We start from the raw sequence: 10,686 nt of genomic DNA, 5'->3' as shown, positions 1-10,686 counted from the left end.
GCTGTACTAATACGATGGTCCAGCCATGACATTGGGTGCCAGGCCTCACTAATGTAAGTATAACTATCTGTAAGCTAAAGCACTGCTTGACAATATAAAATTATTATCTTGACAGAACAGAGCCATGTCATTGGCAAATAATGAGTTCCTTTCTGAGATAGTCAAGTTAATATCCCCAATGACATATGCACTAGAAGAAATATCTTGAATTAAGGAATTGACAAAGGCAAGCCTATTTAGATCTTCATCCTCATTCTGATGGCATTCATAGGGTGTATACACATTTGGAACAATGAAGTCCTTGTCATTGTGAGGAAACTGAATTACAATACACCAGTCAACACCAAGCCCAACCACATTTATCAATGAGTCAAGCTGTTAACCACATTTCTCAATGAGTCTAACCACATCCCCTACTTTCCTTCCTCTGACCATGCCAAGGTCAGTTTTAGACTCCATGAAAGTTGTCATTGAGATTGTACATGTACAGATTGTACATTTCCCCAGCCTCATTTCATTCAGCAGATACCTTAAATGAGCCGAATCCACTGTGTACAGTGTCAATCTTTTGACAGATAACCTCACAGCCAAGTTTTTCTTAACCTCATGGCCAAGTTTTTCTTGAGGATACATGGACGGAGTTTCAGCGTTTAGGTCTGGTGAAAACTTAGCAAAAATGCTCACCAGCTTAGTCTTGACCATTGTGATGTTACTCACAGCTCCGGTGCCAACAATAGGCCTAATATGACCAGATTTCTTTTTCTGCCTGAGGTTAATAGTATGGGATCTTGACTGAGCAGCAGCCTTCTCTGGAACATGCGGTAGACGTTGGCCCTTTTTCACACCATGACTCCACTTTGGAGGACCTGGCAAATCTACTGGAACTCGCTGCTGTCACAGCCCACTCCATGTCCAGAGTAGAGGGCCCCACCACAGTCTTCTCTCCAGCGCCCAAACCCAATGCTGTGCCGTCCAAGCCAGTGGCCCCAGCCATCGCGCCCACGCCAGTGGCTCTGACCATCGCCGCTGACGCATCCGGACCATCGCCCCGAGTCAGGTCAGCGTCACGCTCCAGTGCACACACTTTGCAACTGATCTCCACAGGGAAACCATGAAAATCTTTGCTTATATCAACCTGTAGCGGCATTGCATGCTTCATAGAGCAGACCTCAGCATATAACTGATCCATTTTCCCAAGTAGGCTTGAGACATCCTGTTGGTAAATGTCACTGGCACTCGTTCATTACTTCAAGGTGACTCTTTATGTTGTTGACATCTTTCTGTGGCCCTTTATGGGGAACACACCGCTGTGTAGTAGGGCAAAGTTCAAACCACACTCTCTTCGAGGACTCTATCCACTCGGAGTTGAAAGTGTTCACAGCCAACTTTGCCATCTCCAGTCTTGTAGATCTCAGATTTTATTCAAGACTGTCTAAAAACAGGAGTAGCTGAGCCTCAATGTACAATGTCCGCCACCTTTTTTCATGTGTACTGTGTCTGTGTACATATGGTTGGAAGAAATGGGACATTGACCTAGTTGCAGAAATATGTTTTTCCACAAAAAAGTACAATTACTAAATAAAAAACATTAAAATTACATCTACATCCTCTCCCTCATCAAAAAGTCAGAATGTGTAAATATACAAATCTTTTTTTATTTTTAAGTTTAACTGCTGGACACAAGATGTCTACAATACTTCATTGAAAAGTCCATTCTTGCATGTGATGGAGGCTTTAAGTTTCCACATCACATTTGCATATTCGTAGGTACACGTCTTAAACTCAGATTTATGATGAAAGCAGAAAAACATTCTGCTTCTAATGTCAAACTCTGCAAATACATTATTCTGCACAGAGAAGTTCAACATATCAACTTAAAAGGTAATCATATGTCTGTGTTCTGTTCTCAACTTGTTTCCGCTGCCCCCAAGTGGTCAAAAATTCAGTTAATGCAGGTTTAAGGTCAGACTATTACTGTGATGAAAGTGATCTTCAAGTTTGGGGAACCACCTGTGTGACAAGTTATCACACATTTCCCAGTAAAAGTATCAAACCATTCACCTCAGCAGTGATGTGCTGGTTGATAAGAAGGGTCAGCTAAAAGTAAAAACATACACAATGAGAGAGATGGGAGATATTATCATTGGGTGTGGGATTTTCAGCCTTAGGGTTAACAGATGATCAAGCACTTCTAGGAATACATAATGAAACTCACCTCTCTTGAAACTCTACTTCCTACAATGCCAGAGGGCAGACCTACATATAATATGACTTTTACTATCTCCAGCTGTTGCAGTTAGAATGAGAGAATGTATCTCTATAGCCTTTACAGAGAATGGCTTTCATTTCAATGATTAACATATATTATTTAAAGTGGATGCAACAGACGTTTCTTTAGACGTACACAACATTTTAAACCTTTTGCTTCCGCTAAATTAGGCTAAAAAAATACTCCAATGATTAAAAGGTAATAGTGTTGACATTCAGCTTTAATTGTGCATTTACATCCGAATCCAGTGCACCATGTACAGCTCTTTTTATGCATACACCATGTTGATACATGTACCTAGAGCTAAAACAAGTAGTTCATTCACTGAATAGATGAGTGACAGAAAATAAATCTGCAACAATTTTGAAAATTGATCATTTACAAGAAGTCGTTTAATCAAGCAAAAAGGTGGACTGTGAGGATTTGCTGCTTTTCCTTCAATATATCATAGAAAATATTATATCTTTGGGTTTTGGACTGTTGTCTGACAAAGCAGGCAATTTGATTCATCACCTTGGACTCTGTGCAAATTAGAGTATACACGGTAGAGTAGAGTATACTGTACGAAAATATGTGAGCTGTTTTGTACTTTATGACATACACTTACACCTTAGATTGAGTGTTTTCTGTTTGGGAGTAAGCTACACTTAAACAACATGTGCAAATTGCATATACATCAGTCAAGGTGAACCAGACTATTGCCTTTACATTCAACACATATTCTGCCTTAAATACTAGTTCTTGTAAGTTCTGTCTCAGATCTACCCAGGAGATCACTGTGACATTGTTTTGTTACATTTTAATCTTTTCAAATGCAGGCTTTAAGGGTCATTTGCACTCAGGACAGAACTCAGACAATATTTGGGCAGAGTCTACAGAAAACACTGTTCAACTCTCTGGGAACTCAGGGATGGAAGAATGGAGGTGCAGTGGAAGGAATGTTCTCCGTGCACATGTTTCTGCCTATAGTGGAGAGGCAAAATGGGAGAAAGGAATGAACGCTAACATCAGCCCATGAACCATGGCCCCTTACTCTCAATGCTTCAGTGCGATAGCGTGCACAAAGAATTTATGCATAAACGAGTTAGAGACAGGGTGGGTCGGGTAGAACATGAATAAATTGACAGACAGACATATGACCTGCGAGGGGTGGTGGAGCCGTTTGTACAGCCTCGCCTTTTATTGGTTTCAGTTTAAGCACAATCTCTGAATCTACACACTGGTCTCATTTAGCCCAACTCATGCTAGGTGTGGCACAGTGGCAGGCGAAAGGAAACCAAAACCAAATGGGCCCCGGGCTTGGCCCCTTAGCTGAAGCCGCCGTTGGTGCCTCCAGGAGCTGGCTGCTGTCTAGTGGCTGCCCAGGAAGAAAGGAGTGTAAATCAGGCTACACAGGCGTGGTCCGCCGCACAGCTCACCACTGCACAGCCAGCCACATTGTAGATTGGCAGAGGGACAGTCAGCAGACACAAGCCCGCTATCCTAATGTGCAGTGAGGGGTTCACAGGAGGTGGGAGAGGCCAGCTATGTGTGTTACTGCTTCTGAGGGCATTCGCTCTTAACGAAGAAAGACAACTCTGGCAAAACAGATCAAGTAAGAGGAGGACATAGAGAGGAAGGGGTAGCAGCAGCACAAGGGCACAGCGAGTGCACTGTGCCAGTACCATTGGTGGTTTGGAGGACTAAGAAAACAAGCGCCATGACCAAACTTCATGAGGCGAGCAGTGAACATGCAGTCTGGGAGGAGGAGGAGGAGGAGGAGAGGAGGCGACTGAGTGCCCTGCCAGCCCCAAGATTTAAACCAGAGCTCTTGAGTTTGTTGACTTTCTCGTAAGACGGCAACGGCCATGCCAACTCCATTTTAATTCACATGGCTACTTTGCATGAGAGACGGTGAAAGCAGTACTTTGTAAATGAGCCATTTGTTTTAATTTAACAGTAAGAGTGCATTTGTGGTTACATATGTTTATGCTCTTAAATGTGTCAATATGTTTGTCTGCATAGAAATGAAAACATCTTTTTGTGTGACTAATATAGCACCAATGTCAGCCCCAGAACATCATACAATGCCTTCTTATTCTCCCATAATGTACAGTATGTTTGACATACACATGTAGTTGTATAGTTAGTAGTATAGTATAGATAGTAGTATAGGTTTCCCCAGTGGCTGATATTGCTACCAACTTTAATTAAAGTGATCTTCTTTCACTCTTAACTTTTTAAAAGGTCCATTGTGGATTCAGAGAAGATAACAAGTAGCTACATGTTGGATGTAGCCTACAGTATAAACACACAGAAGCAGAGTGATAAGGATGTGCGCCAGAGACAATAAACGTGCTAGTGCACATACAAGAGCTCACAAATGCCACCCAAGCATATCTGCACTTTGACCAACAGTTTTACAAACGATAAACTCAGCATTTTTACAGGTTTACAATTTTCAATGGTGACTCACTGACAGATTTAGTGCAGGTTGACCTCTCCTACAAAGAAAAAAGGTTAATTACTATGGTATATACACTCCAAAGGTGAACAACTTGTCTTCTCCTCTCCTCATATTACTGTAAGATTGTATTCTTGGATAAAAGCATATTGCTCTTTGCTACTGAAACAGGAATCTGTCACATTAAACTTCACAGCAACATCTCTTGAGACTGGCAGTGCTCCAGGTTAACTTTTCTTTTTAGGTTTCGAAAGATACATTTTGGTGTTGGGTGTCAAGTGCACCGTGGCAGTCAGTCGGCCCTCGCATAAGTGTTTACAGGTTGTGCAGGCAAAAAGTCAAGTTAAAACAAACACGTGATAGCTGTAGTGTAAGACAGCTACATTTTTCAGAGTCAGGAAACAGCGTTCCCTTCAAACAAGACTTTTCCATCACTGGTGTGGATGCATTACTTCTCTGTTTTACCACAGCTCACCAGTAAGGGTACTTTGAGGGGAGATTTTTTTGTCACAGTGTGAATTTTCAGTTCAAGCAGATTGAACACATTTAACAGTATTTTGAATTTCAAAAAAAAAGTGACAGCTGGACTGTGCAGTTCAGTGCAGCTGTTTGCTGAATATAAATTCTTACACTTCAATTTTCCATCCTCGCCAAAAAATAAATAAATAAATGATTACTCTGAACTAAAAGACTGGCAGATGTAAATCTAGAACAATAACAATAACAAATAAAACGCAGGTGGATGTTATACTCAGTTCCATCTAATCCGGCTAAAACTGGACGATGGCTTTAGGTGGCAACGAGTTTCATTTTATCGTTTCCTGTGAGCTAGAAATCACCATCCTCTCCACCAAAACTTTGGAAATTGGCTTTAGAAGAAGCTGCAAAGTCAACCACTGTATTTCCAGTAGGCATACCCAAACACACAGATGCCTTAAAATGGAAAGCAGCACTTGCACTAAAGTTGGAATGCTTACAAATGTATCCTTGTGACCACAAATCACTGGTGTATATACACAGGCCACAACCAGACCCACACACAGCAGTGGGATGTCACATGGGAGCGTCATATGTCTCTGATGCAAGAAGCCAAAGACAACTGGATGACATCAGCGGGGTCTACCACAATGCATCGTGATATGGCGAGTTCAGTTATGTGAAAATTCAGATTCACTATTGTCTGCTTAGTCCCTGTTGGTTAGAAATAAGGTCAGAGTGTGTATAAAGGGAGATGTGTAATTGGTTGAACAATGAAGAAAAGACAAAAGGACAATGAAGAAAATGGTCTGTTTTTAAAACTGATTATAGTAGAACTGATCTGAAGACAGTGCGTGGGAATCCAAACATCTACCAGTTAGCACAAGATAATACAAGATAAGGAATATAAAAATAATCAGCTTATTGGCACTATGCACATCTGTGCACAGCCTTTGCTCTTATATCTATAAACAAAAAATTCTAGTTATTGTGATCAGATTTCAATATGCAAATTTACTAGGCATGGCTGACTTTTCAAAAAATATGGCATGTTCCTAGGTCATGGGAAACACCTTCAGATGTGGTCTGGCCGATCCAATCGCATTTTTGATCGCAATGCGTTCTGCTGCATTTACAACTTGCATCAACATGATTTTCCTTATCCAGGGATGCAAATCACATGTTAATGCCAGGTGTAATGTGATATTCATCACAGAAGTGTGTGATGGTTTACTTTGTAGGTTTTTGAGGAATGTAGACTGGGAACATTTCCTGGCAGGAAAATCGGGTAAGCCAGGTTGAAAACACGCCTGCAGTGTTTTTTAAAATGACAATGCTGAGATCACTTCTTTGTGAAGCACACAGCAAGATCAATAAATCTTTCTAACTCTCTGTGTATACTCTAGTTTTTATTTATTTATTTATTTATTTATTCTACCTATCCCACATGTAAAATAGGGGAATGGATGATTCAGTTAAATATTTTAAGCATTAGCATAAAAGCAACACTTGCTATGTTTCTGTAACCATGCAAAACATCTGTATGAAAACTGCGATACTTTAGATAATAAAACTTATTAGAAGCTTACCAAAGAGCTCTTTGTGTGCCTCAGCATTTTACACAGACCAACAATATTATAATCTAATCAAATTCTCATTATGATGTGGTTCTATTTTTTATTTCTGTGCCAAAAGGTTAACACCCCTGTCACAGCTTCCGCCAAGAACTAAATTAATTTCTCCTTTTCTGCCAAATACCACCAAAGGGGGCTGAAGCAGACCCAATTTCAGTTGCCTTCCATTAATGTTATTTTTTTCCCCCCAAAGTTATTGAAAACTGAGGACTTTCTCCTTAATTTTAAGCTACAGATTTATGGTCTACGCCTGTACTCTTCACAACTATGTTAATAAATTGAGGTGCAATGCACACATACTATATAAAAAATGGCTCATAATAACTTTCCATATAGAGTGTGTTTATAGTTAAGAATATCTGTAGTTTTACTGATGGTTCTTCCACGTTTCTCCTTAGCCTGATGAAGACAAAACAACATCTTTACCTCATGGCTTTGGTGAAGTGTTTACTTCTCTTATGTGCAAAAATGACAAATTTATTGGACATCAGCACTGACATTATTGCAGTCATTCAGGATACAGGCTGAGAGATTATCCCCTTGATCTCGACCTTGAGATGGGCTCTCTGAGACCATCTCTTCTTCAAACCCAGACATGGTCTACTGGCAGGCCACAGCTTGTTAAGCAGAGCTTTGGACTGTCCTCAGATTTGGACTGTATGGCTCCTGCAGAGGACCATCCTGCCGGGCCAACTTTCTGTCAGCAGCTCTAAAGTTACACTGCCTGTCGTTGGCCCTTCCTTGGCTTCTCCTTAAAACCTGTTGGGAAGGAGTGGAGCTTGTATAGACCTCCCTGCCTGGTGATTCTGGAGGACAATACTGTGCATGTTCTCATATGTTTTTCATTCCTAGGTTTTTATAGAAAGGTACTTTTCTACGGACTAGGGGCTACGTGTCTGTCCATATATCTGAAGTCAACACAACTATAGGAGACTCCTGCTGCAGCTGAAGAATATTCAGTGTCTGCCACATTTCTATGGAGACATTTCTGTGGACTCTCTGAAAAAAACATGAGTGTGATAACAGTGAGAAGACAGTCTAGTAGATAAGGCTTGTGTAAATATTGTCTGAGTATATTTAGATTGTAATGTTGAATGAAGGTACCAGCATACAGCAAGCTTCAATGTTAGTGTAAGGCTGATGGAAAGCAAGCATGAAAGCCCTATACACAGCCATTATGGTTTAAAGACTTTGTTTTGTGTCAATGACATGATTGTTCAAAGTCTCTCTGCTTGCCAAAACATGTATCACACTTGTTGAAATGGACACATGAAACGTCTTTCTTCCCTAAAAATGTTACACATGCTCTTTCTTGCATGTACATGATGAAGTAAAACACCTGACCTACTTTTAGGAGAGCTCATGAAAGCATCACAACTGTCTGTACAAGTCTGTGTAGTGCAGTGTCATTCAGTCCATGTCCAGATGCTACATACAACACGTGACGGTGGGAGTGAAATGTCTTATATTATGTTTCTTGAATTATTTTATGCATTTTATTCTATTCAATATATCTTCCTCATGACTCTCACTGATGTTGTAAGTAGATAATGCAAAGTCCAGAGGGAAGTGGGGAGGATAAACAGCATGCGCAAGACCTTAAACCTTCTTAAAATCACCAATGATTTGTTGCACTGTGGAAACATGACCTTGTTGTGACAACAAATAAAAACTTCCAACCTTCCCCTGGGCCCTGTTCATCATACATGCACAACTAAGTTATCCATATCAGATACTATACTGTAGACTGATACTATACAATACGATGCAATGCGAATTTACTGTCAGTTTAAACTGACATTCATTTAGCATCCCTACAGGCAGTTGACTTTAAGAGGCTGACACACAGATTAAACATACAGTTACACATATGACACTTTTCACAGCCGTACATAACACATCAAACAACAATCATACATAACACATCATGTCTGCTGGATTCAGATCTCAATTAGCAGCTGATTTTGGTAAAGTAACAGGATAGACTGATGTATTTAAGAATTCTTCAGCCTGTGTGTTTAAACTGAGGGACTCTAAATAAACTGTTAGAGGGCAGAGGTTGGTATTCTCCATTTAAAACATGCAAGGACTCAGAGGAGATGCTGTTTGCAAGCCCGAGCATGCTCTTGTTGTGAGTTACATGAAAGGAGTATGCCAAAAGTTGGTCAATAATTCGAAGAAATTTGGATTTGATTATATAGTTTAGCTTTAAGTGTCAAAGATAGGCTGTAACCAGGCCTTATTGCACTGCAGCATGACACTCAGAATAGCTGATTTAAAAAACAGAAAAATGATCTGGCTCCAAAAGAGTCTTATTTTTTTTTACGACTGTTGACAAGTTCAGCTGGAAAAGACGTTTGGAGTTCACCAGCCACATTAATCTGGCCAATACTCAGAAATGGCAACCGGTAAGGCAGATAATTCATTATTTTGAGATTCTATTGGAAGTTGACTGCAGTATGTGTAATGCCACTAAACCTATGGCTTATCAACTGTTAGAAGATAATGCTATATGTTCTGTATTTATGGGCCTCTGTGCCATATTCTGTAGGTTCAGGTCTTGGTTTTAGGCCTGTGCAGGGCTCTAATTCAGTGTAAAATATTGAGCATAATTGGAAGGTAAAGGAAGCATTATAGTAATAATTTACAGGTTCCTTTGAGATTTAATTACCTTAAAAGCATTAGTTTTGAAGCTGCTGATGAGTAAACTTATATTTTTTTAAGTTAGAATGCTTTATGACATTCTTGGGTCTTTGCAACGTTGTCATCAAGCGAAATTGTTGTATCTTTTCTATTAAAGTAATTTTTTATTCTTGTCAGTGTTATGGCTGTGGGAGGAGGTTCTTCCCCACTCAAACGTAAACGTATTATCTCATAAGACAATGATGACCTGCTATGAAAATATGGAAATAAATGATTTTCCTCATCACATCATATGAATGTAATATGTTTGGGTTTCCAATAGTGCAAAAGAGCAACCATTATCAGTTATCCCCAGTCAAATTTTGGCTCTGGCTCTGTGGTTGGATGATGTTGAAATGGGTGTGTGCTAGGGAGGTGCTGGTGACCAGTCCTCCATGGCCAGTTTACAATAGAAGCTTCACTTTTTCCAAAGTAAAGAAATGTCAAATTCTTGACTTTCAGAGGTGACATCAGGTTACGTTTTCTAGCCAGCATCTATATGGTAATTATTGTCTGTTCAAATCCAATCAGTTCTTGAGACAATAGTTATTACTCAAATCTTTGAGTCAAAACTTCCATGAAGATAAACAGTGAAACAATTATTAGGAGACTGATTTGGTGAACCTGCTGACTGTCTGCCGAGGTGTTTTTTTTTTTTTTGTTTTTTTTTGTTTTGTTTTGTTTTTTGGGATTTTTTACCCAAATAGGCTTTATTATCTATTATTATGATTCCTGGAATGGAAAATGTGCCCTAATTTCCAAAGAATTGCTCTTTCTGTTTCCTGTCTTTCCATCGGTCCTTCCAGATTTTACATACCGATAATATCCCAGGTTTTCTCTGTTGTTGCTTTGAAGTACAGTTGTTAACAGTTAGAAATATTGATAGCATAATTCTGTGTCCTTGAGCATACAAAAATATGTTTTCAAGATTAAGTGGTATTTTCCTTTAGAACAGTCGACGCTTTGTTTTCTTAGCAGTCTACTATGTTTATATCTACTGGCTTCATTGTTGTGTTTATCTGACCACTGCATGACCACACTGCAACAATATCCCCTCTGACCATAACTGCCATACACAAATGTAATTATGGTCATTTGCATTTTGATCGGATCTCATCGCATGACCTCACTCAGTTTTCACAGTGTTTTGTTTTGTTGGCATAAGTTAATTTTTGAATATA

Source organism: Thunnus maccoyii, chromosome 11 (assembly GCF_910596095.1).
Source record: "Thunnus maccoyii chromosome 11, fThuMac1.1, whole genome shotgun sequence".
Taxonomy (NCBI): domain Eukaryota; kingdom Metazoa; phylum Chordata; class Actinopteri; order Scombriformes; family Scombridae; genus Thunnus; species Thunnus maccoyii.
This window is presented reverse-complemented; position numbering follows the sequence as displayed.